The sequence below is a fragment of the Lonchura striata genome, chromosome 7 (genome assembly GCF_050655825.1).
Source record: "Lonchura striata isolate lonStrDom1 chromosome 7, ASM5065582v1, whole genome shotgun sequence".
In the NCBI taxonomy this organism is placed as follows: domain Eukaryota; kingdom Metazoa; phylum Chordata; class Aves; order Passeriformes; family Estrildidae; genus Lonchura; species Lonchura striata.
In genome coordinates this window covers 8,386,201-8,410,311 of record NC_140709.1, presented here as the reverse complement: position 1 = coordinate 8,410,311, position 24,111 = coordinate 8,386,201, and the positions used below count along the sequence as shown (strand labels likewise).

General features: G+C 38.1%; 1 long non-coding RNA gene across 3 annotated transcripts in view; it reads left to right on the top strand.

The window, feature by feature from the left end:
- The window catches only part of LOC146766880 (uncharacterized), a 118,195-nt gene that overhangs the window by 70,692 nt on the left and 23,392 nt on the right, over window positions 1–24,111 (top strand). For 2 of the 3 annotated variants that reach the window (XR_014956692.1, XR_014956693.1), the window contains exon 1: window positions 1,815–23,160. The exons of the other annotated variant lie outside the window; for it this stretch is intronic. This is a non-coding gene — a long non-coding RNA (uncharacterized LOC146766880). Of the gene's footprint in view, window positions 1–1,814; window positions 23,161–24,111 lie in introns of those variants that run through there. 3 annotated transcript variants of the gene reach the window in all.

Below are 24,111 nucleotides of genomic sequence, written 5' to 3'. Positions count from 1 at the left end.
ATGATCTTTAGGTGCCTTCCAACCCAAACCATTCTGTATTTCTGTGCCCTTTTCAGACTGGATATGTCATGCACATGTGCATGGGCACAGCAGAAAAACATAAGAGATTTGACTCTAAGTTTTGATATTTTAAAAAAGTAAGACCATGCAGTATTTAGAAAGTCAAGCTGTTACCAACAAGATAAAAAAGCTGTAGTGCTTTGTGTTTTTTGCACTGTGTCTGGGTTTAAAAGAGTTTTCCAGAGCCAGATTCGAAGGGCCATTATTCCATGGGCATATGCAATTTTGTTTCCCCTTTAGATCAATTAATATAAATCTCTGTCCACAAAAGAAACCCCTTGTTGAAAGAAGGGAGAAGTAAGAATTTGTAAAGCAGCATTTAAAAGTTAGGTGGTTTTTAAGTGCTGTATTCTATAGCTGCTTGCTCACTGGGCAGTGCCAGCAGATGTCAGTGCCAGCCCCACTGGTGCCTACTGTTCTCAGGCTACATTGAGGAAATTGCTTTCCCTTACAAAAAAAAAAAAAAATTCCTTTCCCTTAGGCAAAAAAACTCTCTGTCAACTTGGTGTTATGTTAAACAATGGATGTAGATAAAGCTTTTGAGCCACCACTTTAAATTCTGCCTCAATGCCAAGAATACTGTCAAGTGTTTGAAATTCAGAGACACTCCAAAAATAAGTATAATCACCTTAAACACACACAGAACATCTTTCTTTTCAGGCAAAATTCTTAAGGATCATGACAGGAAACTTGTCTTTCTTTGATCATAAAAACATCTGCCAGAAATGTGAATGTGCTCCTCCCACAGGTGATGGGGAAGGTGCCTTTTAGCCCATGCTGAGGGTGAAGCTTCAAAATCTTGTATTGCTGTCCTCTGAGATCTCAAATTCAAGCTCAAATTTCATTACTTCTCTCTAAAAAGGGGACAACATTTCAGGCTTGAATAATTACATATTGTGAACATGTGTTGCATATGATTGTGGTCAAAATTTGGATTTAATAGTCTTGAAGGTCTTTTTCAACTTTAATGACTCGATGATTCTACATTACTCATCTTACACATCTGAAAATATGACTCAATATTTAGATATTGGTCCTAATTGAGAAAGGTTTAAAATGTGAATAGTCTGCTTTAAAAAATCACAGCAGGATTAGTTAATCTTCTATAGCATTTTGACGTCAGTTTATTAATATGACCGTCTACTGCTCACTGCTGTGAAGCAAATAAACCTTTGAGCAGAAATCTGATTTACCCCAGCAACACCACTGATTATTTCTTATTTATGTTCCTGCCAGCTGCTTCTGTTCTCTGAGCCTTATCTGATCAGGGCTGCAAAAATGTACATTTAGTGTTGTCCTTATCCTGGTCTGTCTTTCCAAATCCTTTCCTATCAGACATATCTGATTTCTCGATGTTATTCCTGCTGCCAAAATTTGTTCCTATGCCAAATCCACGTGGATTTCTATAGATTCTACTCTGTTCATGTTTTCTTCTGAGTGTGGAAGCTTTCCACTGGTTAAAATTAATTTTATTTCCATTAGGATCATTAAACTGTCATTTTAGTTAGCCTTTTTGCCCTATTTTTATTGCATGTGCTCATAAATTGCACAGAGTATAACATCCCTGAAATCTTGCAATGTCTCCTATTTCCCTTTGTTGAATGAGCAGAATATTTTCAGCGCTTGAGTCTTACCTGAATTCACCTCCCACATTGTTCCATTTTCCTCCAAGCCCTTCCATTTTTTACCAGTGCCTTGCAGAGATTTCTTTCCATGTCCAAACCAATGGACCTGCAAAAGGCAGAGAGGGTGTCCAGCCCTCCTGCCCTCACTTGTGTACATGTCAAAACAGCTTGGCTGTTCCACAACAAACTTATTTTAGTGAATTCAACTGCACCAGAACTTTCAGGCAGAGAAATGAGGCCCATTCTCCATAAATCTTCATGGTTTATTTCTTGGTGTTTGTCTGAGTTATGCCAAGTAATAGCTGGTGACCTGCCATCTGAGTTCTCAGGTGCTCCCGTAGATAATCCAATATATTCTCATCCCTGTTAGCATATTTTCTCTGACTATCAGGTTATGATTAATTCCTACATATAAATACAGTCTCAACATCTTCAGAATGCCATGAAAGGACTTTATAAATTTAAGAACTTCTGTTGTAATAGAAATGCTAGAAATAAATTACCAGATTAGATAGTTTAAACTGTCTGGAAATCCTGGAAAGGGTGAGAGCAAAACTGTGGAAACTGGGCTGGTAAAGGGAAACTGCTTGCATGGGGTTGCTTGTGACTAGAGGCTTATTTTTGATTCATCCTCCAGCTTTGATTTACACACAAGATTTTCTTACCTTGGCTGTTTTGACTTTCACTTCTTCCATAGTCCAAGGCAGCTGAGGTGCTCACTGGAGAACCACTGCAGTGAACTGTGCTGTAGATGAAGGCAAAATGGTTATTACAATGGTAATGACAAAGATTTGTCTTTAAGAAAAAACCCCAAAGCCTCAAAGGATGGCCTTCAGCTTCATTCTAGAGTGAATTTGGATTAATTTGGATTCATTAGCAGGAGCTTTTGCCCTGAAAGTTGATCTGGTGACCAAAGGCTGACTTGTTGATACACTCCTTTTCACAATAAATAAAGTATTGCACAGAGTGGTAATAAATGCAACAGAGCAGAGAAGTGGAAGAAATACCCATTGGCACTCCTCTGCTGTGCTGCACTGTACCTTTACCACTGTGTTAGTCAAGCTGCCACCATAGAAGAAAGAAATGGTTTCAACAGCAGTCAGTGCATCAAAATGGCATAGAGGGAAAATAAATTCTCTTTTTTTTTTTTTTCCTATTTTTTCTTATGTTCCAAAGCCAACCTGGAATGATGTTTAGGCAAAAATCTAGTAAATTATGTTGGCAAATATGTCTTGCTCCTAATGCAGCCTGCACATTCCTCACTTGGCCAGAGTCTCCATTACTGGATGCTGAGGATAACTCAGTGTGGTGTGGTAGGGCACTGACTGAGAAAACATGCAAAAAGGGACAGAGCAAGTCTGCAGGACCTGAATGAAATATGAATTATTTAAATGTACAGCTGAAGGTTTCTCTGCCAAAGCCTTCTACTCAGATTTGCTAAAGATATTACTAGATGTATTTCCAAATATAATATTAGCAATGCAGCTGGGAGATATGGTATGACAAGGACTGGGAATGGATAAACTGGGAATGGGGAAAGGAATTTATCTATAAGAGGTTTCTGCCTTTCAAAATATATTTTGTTTGGGAAAAAAAATAAAAAGAGTTTTAGGGAACTCTGCCCCAAAGTAGAGAATGGTAAGCATTAAAGAGGAACTCTGGGGTGCTGTCAGTTGCATTTATTCAGAAAGCATTTACTAATTGCCAGCTGATTCTGTGGTAGCCTACAAATTGACTGCCTGGAAGGAGGGCTGTCATAGTTGAGCCTTTTTGAGTAAAAGATCTTATTTATCATCCTATGGCCTCTTGTTCTGGTTTGACTGGGTGCTGTTGTACTCAGGTTGGCACCTGGCAAAGATAAACTGCAGGGTTGAATTCTGCCCAAATCTGACTTCTGTGAAAAGTTTCCACTTCTAACACATTTTTTACTGGAACTGACTGGTCAAACATTGCTTTGAGAGCCACAATAAACCTTATAGACCTTTGTTTTTTCCAGAAAAGGAAAATGTGCCTATTGTAATTATCGCTGTTGTGCACAATATTGAAATGATCATCAAATAAATTACCATTTATAGATTGCAGATGACAACAGCAGTTGGACTTCAAGTAAAGGACATCACAGTTCACACCCCTCAGATGATAAGAGACCTCAAGCAGGGACTTCCTTCCACTGTTCTTGGGTTAATAAGTAATAAGTAATATAACAGATATCTCTTGTACATTGTTTGTATCATCCTGACACAGGATCTATGTGTCCCTGCTATCTATCTAGATCTGTCTTTTCTCTAGAGAATTTTGGCAAATATCATTAGAAAAAGCATGCTGAAAGTTTGCTCACTGACAACCCCTGACTGATTAGGAGGTTCTGTCTGGGTCTTTATATTTAAGTCAAAGTAATGTGCTCTCAATTTTGAAGAGTTCATCACCATTTTGAAAAAAAAAAACAAAACAAAAACCTACCAAACCTGAATATCTGTTTTATCTTCCTAAGCCCATTAAAATCCTGTCTGAAAACCACTCAAGAATGTTCCTGTATGTGTAGGTGGATGTTGGACAGGTGCTGGGCTCTGTCAATAGCACTGACATCTGAAACAACGGATTGCCACAAGCTGGGACAGGAGACACCCCAAGATTCACATCCCCTGTGCAATTTTAGTTTTAAGATTTTTCATCATCTGACTATGACAATAAATTCTAACTGCACTGTGGCTCCTCCTCATCACTTTGACAAGGCAAGCTGGGTGGCAGTGCCTGAACCATGGGTTTGGGATGGTTTTTAACACCTGGTGGCCAAAGAGAACGCTCTTGACCTCAGATTTACTGTGTGAAACACCAGTTCCCCGTGCTGCAAACACCATCTTTAAATGACCAATGTCAGTTCAGGTACCCCCAAAGAGACCCTGTGGTATAAGCAGTGTAAAAGTAGGCTATTCTGAGGGATTTTATTCTGCTTTAGAAGCATATTCTGTAAACACTAATTATAAATCTGCGTTGGTTTGATTGTGCTAATTCATGTGAGACTATTCTAAGTGTAAAGTAGTTGAACTCTGGCTCTTCATCAGGAGATTTTTTGACCTGTGACTTTGAGTGTTGTCAAGTTTAACGTAGCTTTGCAACCAGAAGCTTAAACCTCTTATGTTTCACTGAGATTTTGCAGCCCTCCTCCTCGCCCCTGTGTTATTAACAACCTGCTAATGAACTGACAGCTACTGCACTTATGTAAATGAGAAGGTTGCTGAACTGAGAGCAAGCCTGCCTCAAAAAAAAAAAAAAAAAAAAATAGAAATTAGCCTTTCCAGTCTGATAATTTATTGCTCTCCTCATCTGGTTGGTAGAGAATATGCATCTGTATCTATGGTGTATATAATAATTCATGATGGTGCATGTCATAATGATGACTTTTTAAATGTTTTGTATTTCTACATTTAGAAACGTAGAATGAAAATAACCTAAATTGATATAGACCCTCTAAAGCTGCAAGTTAATCCTTCATTTTCCAGGTTTTATTCATGCCCATTATATGCTCTTTATCTATACAAATATGTATGTACATGTGGTCATCTGTAGGAGAATCAGTTGTAAAGGTCAAAATTAAGTTCTGGAAAAGTCTATTGAACCTTCTGTATCTATTTTTAGCACCTCACACCCAATAAAATATACACCAAATAAAATAGTTGTAGTCTAGGAAACCAAAAATAAAAAGACTGACACATTACAAAACATCAAAACCTCAAAATGCATCATATAAAGATAAAAATTGTGGCTGGTGAGCTTAATGATTAGAAAAGGTCAGGGGATGTGATAATATCCTACAAGGACTTACAAGGTGATCAGTGAGAGGAAGGAAATCACCCATCTGCAGCAGCAACAGATACAAATTCATGCTTGAAAATTTTCTTAAACATGGGGAAAAACTCCAATAATAAGAATACTGAAGCACTATAGTGTAGGAAGGTTCTGGAGTACCCAGTGTTGGATGTCTGTAGGAGCTATTTATGCACAATATATAAGGTGTGACACAGTGGTACCTTAACTCACTGGTGGTCTGGAATAGATGAGATAGATTTAAGCATTTTGTGTGATACTGAGCTATAAATATTTTTTACTCAATGAGGATTTCTGTTATATTAGATAATGGCTTGTAAAGTTTTATTAGGACTAGTGGATGGAAAATATTACTGCAACTTCCATATGGGACTTGAACACCCAAGCTTTTATCTTTCCTCTCTCTTTCCCATCAGTATTAGCTGATACACGTGTTTTTGTGCATTTTATTTTACTTGTTTGTTCTTATAGATTTCTATTCCATCATTCTCTCTTGTCCCTAGCAGTACTGTGGGACAGGACAGCCCACTGTTTCTGATATCAGAGCAGATTGTCCTTATTGTTGCAAGAATTCCTTAACCTTTGTGCAAGAGTGGGAACTATCAATAGAAATGTAAGAAAAAAATATTTGGAATTGTCTTCTCAGCTCCTCAGAGGTAGGATCCTTTATTGTGGGTGTCTTTGCTCTCCTCCTTTGAGAGCTGGAGATGGTGAGGGTTGTCTCAGCTGACCATGGAGAGGGAGTGGCCCTGGGGGATGCCCAAGGCTCCCCTGGGGGTTATTCCTTCTCTCAGATTGTTCAAACTTCTCTCAGACCCAGAACACCAGAGTCCCTAATTATGAGATCAAAAGGGATGAGCTGAAGAGAGCTTTTGCCTTTGCTACAAAACTGCCTGATAATTCTGTCTCAACCCCCTGTAAGCATCGAGTCTCTTATTCCTGCTAATCGTGCCCCCAGTAAGGGAATAAAACAATGACAGGGAATTAATGGTGACAAGCAGCAGCGATGTGTCACTGAGAATGGAGCATTTGTCTCCAGTTTATCTCTACCACCAGGGCACACATTTGTGTATTTGTAACAACTCATTGCTAGACAATTTGAACTATTTATATTCAGTCAGAGTATCTGTGACTTGGGTTTGTTATTAATCATTTCACTCAACTAGAATCTGCTGTTATTTGTCCTTTTTTGATATATAATGAGATCAGCATTTTGTATTCATCACTCATCTCTCTTTTATCTTAGCTTAAATTTAGTTTGTTTTGCTATTTTTTATTCTTTTCACTGTATTTCCTGTTCTTACCTTATTTTTCTTTTCCATTTGTAGAAAACCATTTCCCATTTCTCATTGTTAATGATATATAAGCTGAATTAAAATAGAAAAAGTTTTGATACATAGTATTTGGTCACTATTTCTATTGTGCAGAGGACTGAGGTTTTGATTTCAATTACCTTAATGGAAGTTTCTATCCATATTTTGTTTAAATAATATCTTAATTTAATTTTATATAATAATTATCCATTTTATATAATTCTTTTTTTCTATTTGTATATTCATTTTAATTTTGGTTGCCATGTAGCTTACTGATATTTAACTTAACTGATTCTGAATCAAAGCTTTTTTTTTTTTTTTTCTATTTTTAACTTTTTTGGATTGAACACGTCTTACAGAAAACATGGCCAAATGTTAATTTCTTTTTTTTTTTGCCAGCATATAAAACTATTTTTTAACCAAAGCCTTTTGCACATCTGAGATGAGATTCAGAACTCATTAATGTTTTACCTGACATAAAGAACTTTAAATTCAACTAGTAGCAGAAAGGATTATTTCAAGATCTTGTCATGATATCTCCTGTCAGCTACACCATTAAAAGCTGCTTTTTGTTCTACAAAGAACAGAGAAATGCTATTTTAATCTTCTCTGCTCAAAGCAGAGAATTGGAGCTGAGTTCAGCTGTGCTTATAAAATTCCTTTCAGAACTAACAATTTCCCATTTAAATATGGTAAAAATTTTGGCAGAAAATCAACTAGTGCAATTCTACTCTGTGACTGGCAGAGACGTAATGGAAAAATTATTTCATGTCAAATGATGGCTATCAAGTTTCTGAAGAGTTTCTGGGTTGTTTGTTTTGTTTGGGGTATTTTGGTTTGGTCTGTTAATTTTTGTCTGTTTAGTTTAATTTTTTGTGGTGAGTCTTAAATTGATTGTGTATTTTGTTGAAGATTGGAATAGCAAAGATTAAAGTTTGGCTTTGGGCATGTGATGTGATAGTCATCTATTTTCATGAAACCTGTTACAAGTTACCTTTGACACCTTTATTTTTTTCTATATCTGCTCTACGATTTACAAATAGATTCAGAATTGTTTGGAAGGGCAAGGACTGAGATGAGCACACATCATAATCACAGAAATTATCCTTCCTTAGGAAATCAAGCTAGGTAAGAACTTGATGGAAAAGTGCATATCTTGTTTGTGCATATGTGAGTCAGTGTTTTAATAAATTTTTTCACAATTTTAAGATGCAACTTCTAATTTCTTTTTACCAAGTCTGTAGCTGATTTTCTGCATGACCCAGCCACATTTCTACAGTGTTTAGAATGCTGCAGCTAAGCTACACGGGCATTAGATCATTAAGAACAATATAAGTTTTCCGTTGTTAATGTGTACCAATGACTGTTAAAAAAGTCAAAAACAAAAATTGCCGTTAAAAAAGCATAAAGGTTACAAAGTCAAACGTGTAAAAGTTAGGAAACGCTGCACTGATAGCTCTGTGCAAGTTTAATTTGGCTTCCTTGAGTGCATGCATTATGATAGAGTCTTTAATTACCTGAGCACACACTGTTTTCTTCGTGGGGCTCCTGCCTCGTTCAGTGCACTGGATGAATGTGTCTCACCAAATGAGTAGCTATTCAGTGTTTCCTTTCATTCTCATTATTCAATGCACATCCCCATGACTTATTTACTGATCTTCTAATTCTCTTTGTAAATTCTGACTTTTTTTCTTTCCTCATGGCCTTTCCAGTGCTATTCTTCATTATGTACCCATGTGCTTCCCATATATCAGTGCCTTTATCTTCTCAAGGCAGCTGTAAGGTGGCACAAAGCTGATACAATTTTTGAAGGGAAATGGAGGCTTCTAATTGTATCAGTATTCATTAATTTTTGAGAATCTGCTTTAAGACTTAAAATCTGTATTTCCCTTTTAAATTTTAAATCAATGAGATCTATTCTTCCTTTTGGGTAGTCCTCAATATTTCATTTTGTATGAGACCTCATAACGAGGAAATTAGCAACCCATTTTGAACTAAGGTTTTAATCACCAGAAATCAAGTATCAAAAAAAGTTTTGGTCTGAGAATTTATGCTTGCCCTCTTCCCCTCTTAATATTGAAATGAATAGGCTCAGTATTTGTACATACCAGCACCCAGGTGTGATTTGGTGGGCGCAGCAGCAGTGCCAGTGGGGTGTCTTGTGTCATCAGTTTGTCCAAAAGGGGAATTGAGGGGCAGAATCTGCCCATAATCACTGTTTGCACCCTTATAAGTCCCTTATTCCAACAAAGAGCTCTGCCTGGCCTGGTAAGCAGCACCTCTTGGTGTGATCTTGGCACACTTGCTCCCCTTTAAACAAGTATGCAGTCTTGCCTTACCCTTCCTGAGATTCCAAAACTCTAGCTGAATATTATCCCTTCCACAGTAACATTAGTCGGATTAGTTTTATATTGCAAATAATGTATTGTGTACAGACAGTGTCATAAGTGTCATTCATCTCAATTTCTGCTGGCATGCATTCCTTTTACTTTATAAATGCCTACAGGAAATATGACTCCAGTGGGTATTTATAGGAAAAGAATTTACAACTGACTTAAACCAGAACATATAAACTCATTTTCACCTGAAGATAATTTATAGAGTGGTCATTAGCACAATATGCATGTTATTTTATGTATTTAGTATTTTTAATATACTGTGTAATTCAAGTCTGCAGTGAAATGCACATGATTTTAAATGTCAGAAATAACAAAGTGCTGGAGCCTTAGCCATTGCAGGTGCATGCAGAAATGGAGATATGCAAGTTTTGTCTCTGACAAAATTTCAGTATTGAAATTATTCAGTGCAGTCTTCTCATCGAGCAAGTTGATTTAATGCACTTATTTAAACTGCATTTATCACTGTCTCCATTTTTGTATAACTGTGAAATTGAGTTATTTTGGTGCATCCCATAATACCTGATTAACCCTCCTAAAGCACCGTGGTTGGAGATACTCAGGAGAAGATTTCTGTGTATTTCCCAAGCTGCTCTGAGCTCTCTGCTCTGCAGAAATAGGTTTTGTGGGTGCCCCATAAGTGAGGCAGCCCAGCTGCACAGGCACCCCTGTTTTCTTAAAAACAAGGGAGGTAAGCCCTGGTCTAGTGGAAGCTGCCCTGGCCATGGCAAGGGAGCTGGGAATGAGAGGATCTTTAAAGTCCCTTCCAGCACAAACCATTCTGTGAGTCTAAGAGTTTGAAACATTTATTTTGGAAAACAAAACTTTGATCCTTGCATTCACAAGTGGTTTTAATTCATGAATCTGTCAAATCACTCAGATTCTGCAGTCTAGATATTAAAGTCTTAAACCTTAAAGAGTCCTTTAACTGAAGCTTTACTGAAGAATATGTCACCAAATTTGTGTGGAAGTCATTTGACTGAAAATCATATCGTTATTATCTGTTTCCTGTCTGCAGAGTGAAATAATGTAGTATAATTTTGAGGGAGGTATTGCCCTTATGACAGGAATTTATGAAATTTTGAAATTGTTTCCAAAGTGTGGGTTTTTTGTTTTGTTTGTCTGCTTGCTTGTTTGTTTGTTTTAGAAAAACATTTCAGTCATCTAGAGCTACAGAAAACATTCAGACCTGGAAAAATCAAAGTACATATATATACAAGTTATGTGCCGAGAAACTTTTTCATCGTTTATCTTTTCCTGTTTTCTCTATTTTTTTTGAGCACAGCAGCTAAAATGTTTTTGACTATTTAAAAAAGAATAATAAAAAAAGACTGTTCATTGATAATATGAATTAAAAGTAGCATTTTGGAGGATTTTTGGAAAGTGTACTTTAGATACACTTTTCTTAGAAATTTAATAGTGGTTTTAATTTTTAGTAGATCTGAATTTCTCTGGAAAAGGTTACCTGAAAATTTCTTTTCATCTCTCAAATGCACTCCTGTCTTACTGAGATTGCAGTATGTTTTATTTAAAATTTCTGAGCCTTTTTGGAGATGTAGAATGTAGGAAAAATGTAAAACACTGGAGGAGAGTGACTAGGATGCTACAGCAGTAGAGAAACAGAAGTGAACAGTGCTGTTCTTCCTTCAGTTCAGTGTTTATGCAGCAGCCCATCTGTGAGTGGAGCACCTCGGTGGGGATGAAGGGGAGAAAAGCTCCTGCTGAGATCTTCTCGCTGCTATAAATTATGGGCAGTGTCACCAAGAACGGGTTCTTTGTCAGGCAATAAGCTTATAAAGGATATAGGACTTGTCCAGAGACAGCTCCAGGGACATTAAGACTGAGGGATCAACTTTGAAATTAGCTCCTATGCATTTGTGCAGTACCCAAAACCACTGGGTGACATCACTGCTGGTTTTGCTGTGAGGCTAAGGAGGAAAAGCTGAATTTTGCTCTAACCTATGCTTGAGCTACCACCTAAGTTATACAAAAATTAAATGACAGAAAAAGACAATGACCCAGTGATCTTTTCTGGCTCCACTATTTCACTTAGCAACTGAAAAATTTGGGTGGTAACAGTGAATGATAAATGATCCTTGAGACAGTGCTCAGCAGAGGGATTCTGGCATAGTCCCATATCTGAACTCATTCACAGGCTGTACAATATGATATATCAAATAAAAATATTATTTTGCCAGCAACTTTCCAAATCTTCAAAAGACTTTCAGGTTTTTTTAGACCCTCTAGAATATTTTTCAGGTTAAATTATATATGCTGCAGTAAATTAATCCATCTGAAATAATCTGAGCAGAATGAGATCAACAGCAGAAGATCAAAACTGGTTTCAATGACCTGTTAATATTTTGTTTGTAGGTTCATTGTATCCGTGTATCTTCATGGTTACAGTGAACATGATCTTGAAACCTGTGTCCCATCTAATCCCCATTATTTGCAATAAATTTCGTGATGTTTCTGAGCATCTCCTGGGAGGAATTCAGGTTATTTCCCATGCCTGCTGGAAGCCTCGGGAGATGGTAACTTCTTAACTACCTCTGACATCAAAGCTGCTAAAATTGGCTGCCAACTGGCAAGAGTTTCCCACTGAGCTGCATCTAGCTTTATTTGCTTTATTTAAAGGGCACATTTCAATACAAATTCCTTACTAAGAATGGAGCTTAAGCCTGTGTTTAGTGTTTAGAAGTCTTGCTAGTTCAAAGTTTGTCAATGAGGAAGGAGAACATGCAAAGAGAGCAGGCAGACTGCTGTCCAGAATGGAGAGGCTTGGCAAATGAAGGGAAATTTCCAGGAGGGAAAACAGTGGGAAAGATGAATTGCTTTGTTGAGTTGGAGCAGACAAGCAGTATTGTGCATTTTGACTTCATGTGACTGTAGCAGTGCAAGCTTGTGCTAAGAACAAACAAACAAAATGCAAACCAAACCAAACCCCTCCTTATCTTCATGATTCTTAGACAAGTCTACAAGTATGATCTCTACATAACTGGTGGGATATAGCTTGCCTGAGTCTGAATACTGCACAATATTCTCTCTCTCTGTCTCTCTGAAAGTCATAACCAGCTCCAAAGCACAAAGCATAGTTCCTATATCACACTGGCCTGTGGCTGTACCACATTTATGTCCCCAAATGCAGAATCAATGTCAGGAGAAGAATAAACCAGAATATTCAGAGCTAGCTTAAAAGGAAAAGTTTTAATATGCAATACAGTGGTATGAAGCAAAGATTGTGGCAGGTCTTAGTGTTGGAGAAATTTCCTGTAGCTGCTCTCCTTTTTTGGGAAGGGAGATCCAAGCCTGATCAGTGCTGCCCTGGAGAGGGGATGAGCTGTCCTGATGCACCAGGACTTGTCTGTCCTGCACCAGCTCAGTCTCACCTGCCAGGCTTGTGTTTCTGTGCTCAGTGAACTGAGCAAATAATCAGGAGAGCTCACAAGAATGTGCACAGCCAGAAATACAGCAGCACTCCGTGGAATTGCAGGGACAAGGACTCAACTGTGCTAACACTCAAAAATCTCCTGATTGTGCTCAGTGTAATGCTAAATGAGCATGGATTGTTACACTAGGGATGAGCTGGTCACAGAAATACTTGTATGGCTGATTTTCAGGCACAGGGAATGCTAAATATCTCTCCTCAGGTCATGGCTGTTGCAAATGCTGATTTTTTTTTTTTTTTGTCTTCATGGTTCCCTGTATCTTAAATCTCTAATTCTTGTCCTCACAGACTACATAGTATAAAGTTCAAAAGCTCATTTTTATTTAAAGGATGGAACAAATGAGAAATAGTTTTCTTTCCTGGTAGGAAAGGAAGGTTTATTTTTCAGCCACTTTCATAATTTTCTTTCTTTTTGAAGTGCTGGATGAAAAGCTGGATGAAATAATTATTTTTTCTTAATTTCATGAACTCTTAATTTGTGCTTATTCAACTCCTTAAAGCTTTCCTGATACCCTCAGAAATTACATGTCTGTCATGTTCTTTGATAATTAGTTACTAGCACAACAGAGCATCTGGTGTCTTCCTGAATTTTTTTTTTTGTTGTTGTTGTTTTGTTGTTGGTTAAATGATGTGGATCGAGTGCTGAAGCAGAAAAATGCATTTCAGTAAATAAAGCAGTACAAGCACCTTGCAGGCACTGTCAGCTGTTCAGTGCTGCTGAACTTCCTGCGCAGCCCAGGCAGAATGAAGCTGGGATAATGGATTGGAGCAACACAACAGCCACAGAGAATACAAGGGAGCAACTGAATATTGAAAGGAGACTGAACTTTACTGGCATCCCTGTACTTTTGTGCAAAAGATAGAGGCCCCTGCAAAACTGATTGAAACAGCAGCCTCCTCTGCACTACCCGTGCGAGCATAAAATTTGAATTTTTGCACAGTATTGCCACCTTTTACCTCCTTCATGGTTTGTATTTGCTAAAGTTTGCTTGCTCTCAAGGAGCACAGCTCCTCTAGAAGCAGGTCTGATTTCAGAACTTTCTGTGGAAGAGCAAGCTTTGGCAAAATGATTTTCTGAGCCAAGTTCTGAGATGACAATAGCTGTGATATTGTAGCAAATGATCATAAAGTGTTGGCACTTGTATGTCCAGGAGATTATGTTGGAAGTCTTTTCTGTGTGGGATGAATAAGAGGAAAGCACAGAGTAGCTGCAACTCCCTACAAGATGATTTGTTTGACTGGAAGGTTGGAGATAACAGAAAATTTGTGGTGAGGATGCCCCTCGTTATGAAAGTGTTGTTATCATTGCTTTGTAAAGCAGCAGCAGCAGCAGCTCTATTTGCCTTATCCCTCCCTGACCTCTGAAGCTCTAAAGATGAGTGTTGTGCCATTTAGTTCAGGAGATCTCTCATCTCTACAACCAGCACCTTCTCAGAGAAAAGTCAACTTCTTATTGCTTGTATTACACTATGGAAAATTTTGTGTAAAACAGAAGGGAAACTGTTCACTGCAATGTCTGCTCTTGTTAGGCTACTGCTCATTCCCTGTATTTGGTAATTATTTTAGACAGAACATACTTGCATATGGCACAATTCACAGCTTTTATTCAGTTTTTATTGTCTGCAACTTAAAAATATAATATTTTCTTTAAATGTAGCTTAAAGTTATATTTACCAATGCAAAATGTGTTCTCCTGAGCTGACTTTATCTACAAGCAAATGTCTGTGAGATATAAAGTCTTAGATTAGTTTGTTAAGTAAATTCCAAACGAGCTGAACAGAATCTCCCCTACCAATTTGGGCGTACTCCTCTTTCCACATGGTCCATTAAGCATGAGTCCCTGGAGGTTTACTCTTTTGGAATGTCTGTTTTATTGGATACAATTTCCCCACGAGTGGCTTTTGCTCTGAAGGAAACATCGTGTGTAAACGAGATGTTTATAAACTACAGTGAGCCTTGAGCAAGGTAATGGCTTCACATAATTACAAATGGGGGAAAATTGATCAGTTAAATCCTGAAGGGTAGTTTCTTAGATTTGTGTTGGGCTGCCAGATGTGATTTGAGGTCAGAGTAGAGCTGAAGAGTTTGGGATTAATCTTTGGGCTCTCTCTCTCTCTCTTTCTATAATGGGGCACCAGCTTTGCAAACAAAACCCTGACTGTTCTCTAGTAAGAGCAAACCTAACCCTGCTTTGCAAACTGTTATCAAAATACTGCATGAGAGCCATTATTTTCATATAACCATTATTTTTACATAATCACCAGTTATTTGGCTATCTACACTGAACAAAACCAAATGTAATTTCTTGCAAAATGTTTCTTGCTAGTCCATATTGTAAACTACTGGGTACATTCAGGAACTTAAAGAGCAGTCATCAGCCTCAGGTTCTTGGCTCTGGATTTTGTTTCAAGGGTCTCCAAGTCTCTGGTGGTAAAATGTGCCTTATGAAAATCAAATTCCCTTTATTTAATCTTTACCAAGTGCCCATATTTTAGCACTAAACACTAAAAGTGATTGTTTAACTGAGCACCTGTCAAATGCAGGTTATGACAGTTTGTCACTCCAAAAAAGGAGACTGGGTAAGGGGCAAATATTTGCCAATATGAAGAAGTTCAAGTTTCTTCACTAGGAGGTGCCTTGTTTCAAAATCAGCAGGGACTACAACAGACAAAAGACACCATTCCTGAGTATCCAGTGAGCCTGTGACCACAACTCATCTTTTCACAGAATTTTGGATGCACAGTTTTCATATTTACAATTAGATGTGTGATGCAAATTAAAGAAATAGAAAATATTGCTGGAGGATAGATATCATAAGCTGCGGGAGACTTTTAGCTTTAGATTTAACTTTTTTTTCACAATTTAATGTGAAGTTTCCTATTGCAAACACATGACTCTTGTCCAGCAGTAGAGAAACAGTAGACCAAAATTAACATAATTTGTCATAATTTTCCTACAGGGTGTCTTGATGGGTTTAATTTCATTTGCAATATTACCAGTTTTTTTAATAAGCTTTATGGACCCATATTAAATAGTGCCTTTGGGGAAGTTAGTAGAGAAAATATTTTTTGTGAGAGAAGATGTGTTTGAAATATTGTCCAAAAGAAATAATGTTTTTTTCTTCCACTCTCTAGGCCTCTTTCCCTTGGCCTGACTGCTGCTTTACACTTTACATGATGAAACAAAATTATCTCTTCTTTTCTCTTTCTTTTTCTTCAATTCTTGAAAATGAGCATGCTTTGTGAAAAGAGAGCTGAGGAGCATCATGCAGAGAAATCTACTTTGGAAATTCCACGAATTACAACTGAGTTTTTCCATTTCTCTGAGCTGCATTTGCATGCTTTAAATGATTTACTGTTCATTAGTTCAGGTTAGAAAAAACTTTTACTCTGTTACTGTGAACTGCAGAATTCAATAAAAGAAAGGAAAATGTTTCGCTTGCAGAGACACTGAAAGGACAATTATGGTTCTTCTGAGTTTACATTGGGATATGGCAGCAAGCTGCTTTCTTTTAAATCCTTAGTAATTTAAGACTGTGAGTCTCAGAGAAACATAATGGACTTGCAGTCTGAAACCATTCTAAATGGGAATTTCAAACATCCCACTGACTGTTTGTGTTAGGCAAAATTGTTCCTGTCTTTGTTGGACCAGGCAGGGGATAATAGGAAATAAGCCTGACTGTTACATTTCTGCTTGGCTTCTGCATCCTTTTAGTGGGGGCAAAAAGAGATCTGAATTTCTTTCAGCAAATCCTGGAGTGATCCCTTTTAGACAAAGGGTTGACTCCAGTGGCTCAATCCAGCCCCAGAATAAAAGAAATTTATATGTATTCTTTCTTGAGCTCCTTTTAGCAAAGTAAATGCTATCACTGCTCTGTGATAATGTGGGGTTTTCCTCAGCTGGGGTGGCAAAAAGGACACAGAAACCGTGGGGAGAGCACCACCACATCTCTGCTGCCATAACAGCTGGGGAGAGCAGCAGCTGATAAGATTTGGGAGCAGAGCAGCTGTCGTGTGTCTGTTCTCTAAATGCCCAGCAAGGAAACCCATTCCACACTAATTATTAGCCATGAGTGGGAGCTCTGCTTTTTTAATCTCAGCAAGCTCCTCAGAGGCCAGGATCATTTTTTGGGTATCCTAATTTTTAACTGGGGCATTGGCCTCTGCTGCATTTTGTTATGACAGAAGCACCTTGTCTCTAAACCAGCAGTGCTTCTAGACCAGCTCCCCAGCAGACAGAAGTGGACTCAGGTTCTGTTCAGCATTGCTGGAACTGCCTCTTGGTTCCCATTCTTCTTTTGAGTATTTGTGCTGCTATTTTTTATGCAATATTTAAGGTGAGTGCTCATGCTCTCAGGACAGCAGCTGCCAGCTTTATTAAGTAATTGGAGAGCAGGAGTCTTGCTTACAGCTCAGCCTCTGCTGATGGGAATTCAGCAGGGAGAGCTGAACTTTATTCCAAAGTACAGCACAGCCCTTCTCCAGAGGGGCCAATGAATGTGAGAGAAATATATGAACAGGCAGGTCCCCCTGCAACAGTCATCACTTATTAATGGTGGAAAGATAAGAGCACTACCTAATGAGTCTGCCTCAAGTTGCTAAATAGAGATTTTGCAACTGCTTTGGTTATATCAGCTTCATTTTCTTACTTTATAATTTCCTGGATAATGTGAAGAAGAAAGTGGAGAGAAATCCTTTCATGCCAATCACAATTATTTTCTCCAATTATCTGGTATTTTTTTTTCCTTTTTTCTTTCTTTTGCCCTTTTTTTTTTTTTTTGGTTGAGGTTTTTTTGTTTGGTTTTTTTTAATGCTAGTGATTTTGAAATTAAATTGGCATTTTACAGCAAAATGTCATAGCGCTAATTTAGAAAGTATTAAAATTCTTCTGCTTATTCTGGTGTTCTTCTTCCATAGTTCATCCTTTTTATTTCTCTTCCCAAATGTTTTACTCATCAAATCTAGATTTATTGAAAAATTTATTGCCCTGAAGCTGGGACTTTTTTTTTCTTTTAAAGACTGTTGTTGGAAAGCAGCTTCTCTTGTGCTGTCTTTATTACTCAAATATTTAATAGTCTGATCATAGGTGCTTGTATTAGTTAGCAGCATCCTTAAACCTTCTCTGTGTCACTTTATCTTCAAACATACAATTTTTTCATTATTCCTTGGCCACTTGCTGTACTGTGATTAATCCTTTGTGGTCATACATACACATGAGAGAAATATACAGGGGAATGAAAATTCCTAGTACTGTAACTGGAGTGAAACATGCAAACAGCACTAGGTCAGAAGTTTGCTCAAGTAATTCTCCATGTTCTCGACCATGCCACAGTGACGGGTGAAGGAGGACAGAGAACATCACAAAATGATTCCTTATTGACACACCCTGCCTGTCTGACAAGCAGACTCTGTTCTTTTCAGGGCATAACAGCTGAGAACCACTCTGGTGCTGAAATTGTTTAGTGCTTCAGAGCACCCTCCATCCCCTCCACATCCTTTTTCCCAACAAAGTTCTGGAGAAGTTTGTCGGGTGCGTTGCCCTGGTGACGCTTCAGAGCTCAGCGAGGCAGAGCTGTCACAGTGAGGGATTGCACAAACTTTGCAAACTGATTAACGTGCCTGCAACACTGAAAATATTAAACTCTAGTCCTTTGTTAATCATAGAGCCAGGGGACAAAGGCAGGAAGAAGACTGATGTGGTTCAAGCAGCCCCCATGGTGAGCGATGTGCTCAGAGTGGTCTGTGATCAAGGTCACCACTCCCACCCACCCTTTATCCCCCAGATATTTGGAATATTTCTCCTGACTCTAAGAGCTTTCCCTTTGTAATGTTAGCATAAAAACAAGCATCTCTGCAAGACAGGTTTTCTGCTGTTGCTCACCTGACTGTGAAAATCATGGAGTGACAATTGAAGTTTTCAAAGTAAAAGTGAATAATATACTTGTTAGTGTTTGCATGATACATTTTTCCCTCAGGGACCTCATGTTCAACTCATCCATTATTTAAAATTCATGCCAAAAATCAATGGATCCTTCAAGTATAGAATACTGCTAGAGGATCTCTACATCTACATAAGTAATTGCTGCTGATCATACCCTAAGCCTCTTGGAAGAGGCTCTTTGCTCAGATGATTTCTAGTGGAGCTCATACAAAAAATATGCTGTCTTGTCATCCCATCAGTATTCTGGAATATCAACAAATACTGAGATGTTATGAAATACTTAGTGGCAAAAATACTAACTCTAGCTCAGGCTGGTGTGGTTTAGGAGCGTGGCCTCTCACAGATTTTGAGATGTGCCTTCACCTTTCTCCATCTCTGAGCCTCCAGACTGACAGGAGCTACACAGGTGAATTGGCTAAAGATCCTGGGAACATTCACCTGAATAAGAATTATCTTGCATGTAGAAAATCAGTACAGCTGCATATGAACCCTTGTTTGTTAATGGTTCTTTTTCTATACTGCTGAAGACTAAATTGTCTCAGCGAACTACCTCAGTTCAAGAAACTGTTTATGAAAGATCTTCACCATTTAACCAAAATATGAAATTACTTCTTTTTTTTTTTGTTAGAAAAAAGAGGCAACAATGTAACCAAACTACTGTTTTGTTTGATTCTCTGTGATTTCCTACCATAATATTGTATTTGGGCTACATTATTTCCTAGATGTTTCACATCTTTACACTTTGTACAATCACTTTAAATGTCCTTTTTTGTGTAAAGGATTGCTTGTACTGTAGATTGATATCCATCAGGATTTGCAATCTACAATAAAAGGGTAGAGCAATAAGAATGCAAACAACTAGATGCCAGCCAGGCATGAAGTCAGGGAAAGGTGATATGGGGCAGCTCACACAGCTCAGCAAGGAACAGGAGAAAACAAGAACAGGGAGACTTTCTAGATGCTCCTGAACTCTCAGGAAGTTTGTATGGGCCCTGTGTTAGCTCATGTTAACTCACTTATGCACATCCCACAATCTCCAAAGGCTGGAGTTTTTGATAAGATTAAGGCAGGAGACTTTAATTGAATACATCTATTTCTCCAGAGATTCTATCCGTGTCACCCTCCTTTGCACCAAGCAAATAAGACAATATTTCCCGAAGTCTGAGAAGAGTGTGAGCTATGAAGTGTCAGGAAGACACAAAGGGCTGCTGAAGAAGGATTCAGAAGTATTCAGACATGATGAATTGTGAGGTTTATGTAGAAAATGAGGGCAGAAGTAAGCAGAGTCTTGAAATGTTCTAGTTTTAGAGTCAGGAAAGGTGATACACCCTCATTAAGATATGGTGTTTGCAATTTGTAATGGTCAGCTAGAAACAGGAGGAGTAAAATCCTAATTATGTTGGTGTTGATGAATATTTTCCTCTATAACAGTGCAAAGAATATCAGAGGGTGTTATTTCCTTTTTGTATGTAAAATATAATTTTAATAAAGAAATAGAATAAAATTTTAGGTTCTCCATTTACAATTTAAGATTAGAAAGTGTCAAAATATCAGATTATTAATAATTCATTATTTTTATACTGGCTTTGTGAAGAAAGGCCACAAAGACAGAAGGGAATTCTAGGTGAGATACTCCAGCCCTTTCCTGAAATTTAAACTTAAGAGTTCTGCCTTTAAATTAGCCAGAAACATTTCCTCCAGTTCTCTAAATGAGAAGCTATTGCAGATCTCATTATTGTAATGCTGAAATGATAGAGAATGGCAAATTCATAAGTACTTGTAGTGAAATCTATGTTCATTAAATTTCAAATGAAACAATATTAAATAATAAATATATCAAGCAAGAGAATATAGAAACATCCTGTTGTACCTCCAGCAGGAGAAGCTGGGTTTGGAAGGGTGCAACAAGTTTCCTTATGAGGAGAAGCAGAAGGGCAGGCACTGCTCCCCCTTCTCTGTAGTGACCAGGGACAGGATCTGAAGCAAGGGCATGAAGCTGGACTCAGTTCAGTAAGATGGAAGGTTTGAATTCAAATGTGTGCTGCTCAGTCCCAGAGTTCCTGAGCAGTCACTTAAAAGCACATCTCTGTAACTATTTGCAATATGTACACCTTGCAGTCTTCCAAATACACTTGTATTTCTCATTCTGCTGCTGATCAATATGTATAGTTACACATGTAAGTGTCAGCCACTTGTAATTTATGCTTTAAAAATATGCTTCACTATAATTTACTTAATGGAGCTGTATGTTGAGTCAGCACTTCAAACCTCTGTTTAATCTGAAACCTCCATTGTTAGTCCAAACTCATATATACATATTTCACTGCCAACGAAAAGTATATTTGGAGATGGATATTCCACTGATGTTAAGCCCTGCTGATTTAATATGAGCTGAGAATCTAACTTGTGCTTCCTATTTTTCATTACTAAACCTTTTGGACTCAAAGACAGTTCTGTGGGTCCATTTTTACCAGGTGATTTGGAACCAACTGTTTAAAATGCAGTTATTTTGCATTTCCCTGAATAACAGAACCACAGGAAAAGCTGGGTTGGAAGGGACCCACAGGGATCATGGAGTCCAGCTCCCAGCCCTGCACAGAAGTCACAGCATGTGCCCAAGAGTATTGTCCAAATGCTTCTGGAGCTCTGTGAGGCTGTGACCCTTTGTCCCTGACCCATGAGCCAGTTGCTCACCCATCCCATGGTGTGTTTATCCAGCTGTGTGCTGGACATTTTGACCAGAAAGGCACTGTGAGAGACAGTATTGAAGGATTTACTGAAATGCAAAAGGCTTCCTCAAGTTTTGGCACATTGTCCCACCACTCATCACCCGTCAGCCTGGTTGGTCCCTTCCCCCTTCCAAATTCATGTAAAGCTCTGTGACAAGTAGCAGCTGTTTGTCTGCTTACAGTTTTTGAGATTGAGAAAATGTAATTTCTCTCTGAAGCAGATAAAAATGGGTTTGCCATTTCCCTGTGGTGGCATTCAGGCAGGTCATCCCACTGTGCTAACTCACCACAAGTTGAGTAGCTGTGGGAACCCAGGGCAAGGGGAATATCCCCCTGTCTGCCCTGGGGTGCTCTGACTCCCAGGAAAACACTGACTCTGACCCTCACTCGTGGAGAAAACTTCCAAAGCCTCAAGGTAAACTAGAAACCACAAAAGTGTGAAATAGATTGTAGAGATTGTAGATATTAGTGTAGTATGTCACAGGTTTTAGGACTTTTAATATGTTATAGATGGGTTCAAGTTGGAGGATATAGGGTGTTGTCTTGAGCTCCTTTCTTCTCTCTTCTTCCTCTCTTCTTGGGTTTAGGTGGTATCTTGTAATTTGCATTGTGGGTCTTTAGGGATCAGTTATTGGGTTAGAAAGGAAAATAATTTAGGTGTTGCTTCTTAATTGGGTAGTTTAGTTTTTGGTTAGACTTAAAAAAACCTTGCAGCATGAGGTTGTTAGCCATTTTTGTGCTGTTTTCATGTATCCAAGGTCTGGGTGCAGACAGTGTGCTGAAGTTTTGATAAGATAACAATAAATATAGGCTGAAGACTGAAAAAGTCCAATGCATCTCATTCCTGACACAGAACTGCTCCAGGAGGGTTTCCCCTGCTAGGGGAGCCCCCAGGGATTTGCCCAACTTGGGGTACACAAACTCACAAGTAGCATTGCTCAGCCGTGTGTGACACAGGGCACGGCATGGAGGGCAGAAAGTTGTGGGTACTCATGTGTCCAGGGTCAGCACAAAGATGAGACCAAACCTAAAAATTGTCTTCAGAGAATCGGGGAGTGACATTAATTAAATAAATAAAAAGTACAGGAAGTATTCAGTATTTGTTGTAAGAGTGAGGTCTTTGTATAAACTGAGAAAACTTTTTAAATTAGGGTACTTGGCTAAAGTAATTAGGTTTTGAGATAATGATACCTTGGTCAGAAACTGCTGGTAATACCACTCCATGCAAAGATGCTCTTGTTCTGTTGGAGAAAATATTGTTTGAAAACAACAAAGAAGACATATGCTTACTAGTTTGAATTTATTTTACTTTATTTTTATTTTTAATTTGAATTATCTGACAGCAATTGTAGTGGATAAACACTGTCTGTGGCTTTTTATTGATTTTTTTACACATACAGAATATCAGTTTTCAGTTCTTAATTGTATAAATCTGGTTTAACTTCAGGGGAGTTCCTCCAGATGTGCTCCATGCTAATACATAATGTTTGTGACATTTGCCTATGTAAAATTGCAAGTCTTTCACAATTAACTCTTCCTGCTAAATGATGTGGCCAATCAGCAAACTGCAAGCAGCTGGAATATAATTTTGAGGGCTGCGTTATCAAATTATCAACACATTAAAGTCATTATCAGTTAATTTTAAAATAATCTGCCAAGAAGACATGCAGTTACCTTGGAGGAATGAAGAAGGATATTAAAGCTGGCAAGAAAACCCATCAGTAAAGCGGGTGATAATCAATCTTGAAGGAGTTTAACAAATGGCTACACCATGAAATGGATGCTGTCATGAGCTGTAAACTTCTTGGTGATGACTGGAGAAGGGTAAGAAAAAGAAAGTTTAAAACACAATTATGATCTAAGAATTTATGAAAGAATCAGGTGACAAAGAAATAGCTTTCATACATTTTGTGTTGGTCGGTACTTTTAATGAATAACTCAGTGGAAAAATATTATTCAGAAATACAAAATATGCTGACCCATCTCTAAGAGGATTTTAGAGGGAAAAGCAATAACTCTTCAGCTCTCTAAAGATAGCTCTATTTTCACTTTCAAATCCAAATTATTAGTACTCAGCATTTTTCACATATTGTAGTTTTCACCTTTGTAAATGTTTTGGGTGCCCCAAAACCAGAGCACCAAACAGAGAAATATAGTTTGATAGTAAATTCCATAAAAGAAAAAACAGCCAAAAAAAAATTCAGGTCACTTCAAAGAAACATTGTTCAATGAAACAAGAAAGATGAGGCCAAGCCAATATGGAACTGGCATGCTGCAATTCTGGACTCCTGATTGTAGCAGGGAGCACTTCAGGGCTAAAAAATAAAACTTGCCAAGTTGATGATGTAGAAACTGTATTTTCTATTGAAAACAAAACAAAACAAAAAACAAATAACAAACCCTGTAAGTTCTGTTGCAGCATTTCTTACAGTAGGATAGTGGGAAAATGCTGTGAAATTATCAACCCCTCAGAAAGGGAATGGCAGACACCAAGCAAAGGGAGTGACAATCTTTCCAAAGTCCCCAGGGTGCAGCAAAGCTCAGCCCTATGGACTGTCCTGTAGCAGGAGGAACTGGGGCAAAACTCCATCTACACCAGCTGGGTTGCTTGAGGGATGGTCACTTTTGTGGTCATATTCTTCATCATGAGGGTTGGTAGGCTGTCAGAATGTTTAATTGCCTTTTGGCCTCAACATTTATATATTTCTTAATTCCTTTTCATTCTGTGTGTTGAAACTTTCACTGTTTTAATTAAATTCAGCTTGGAAAGCCATT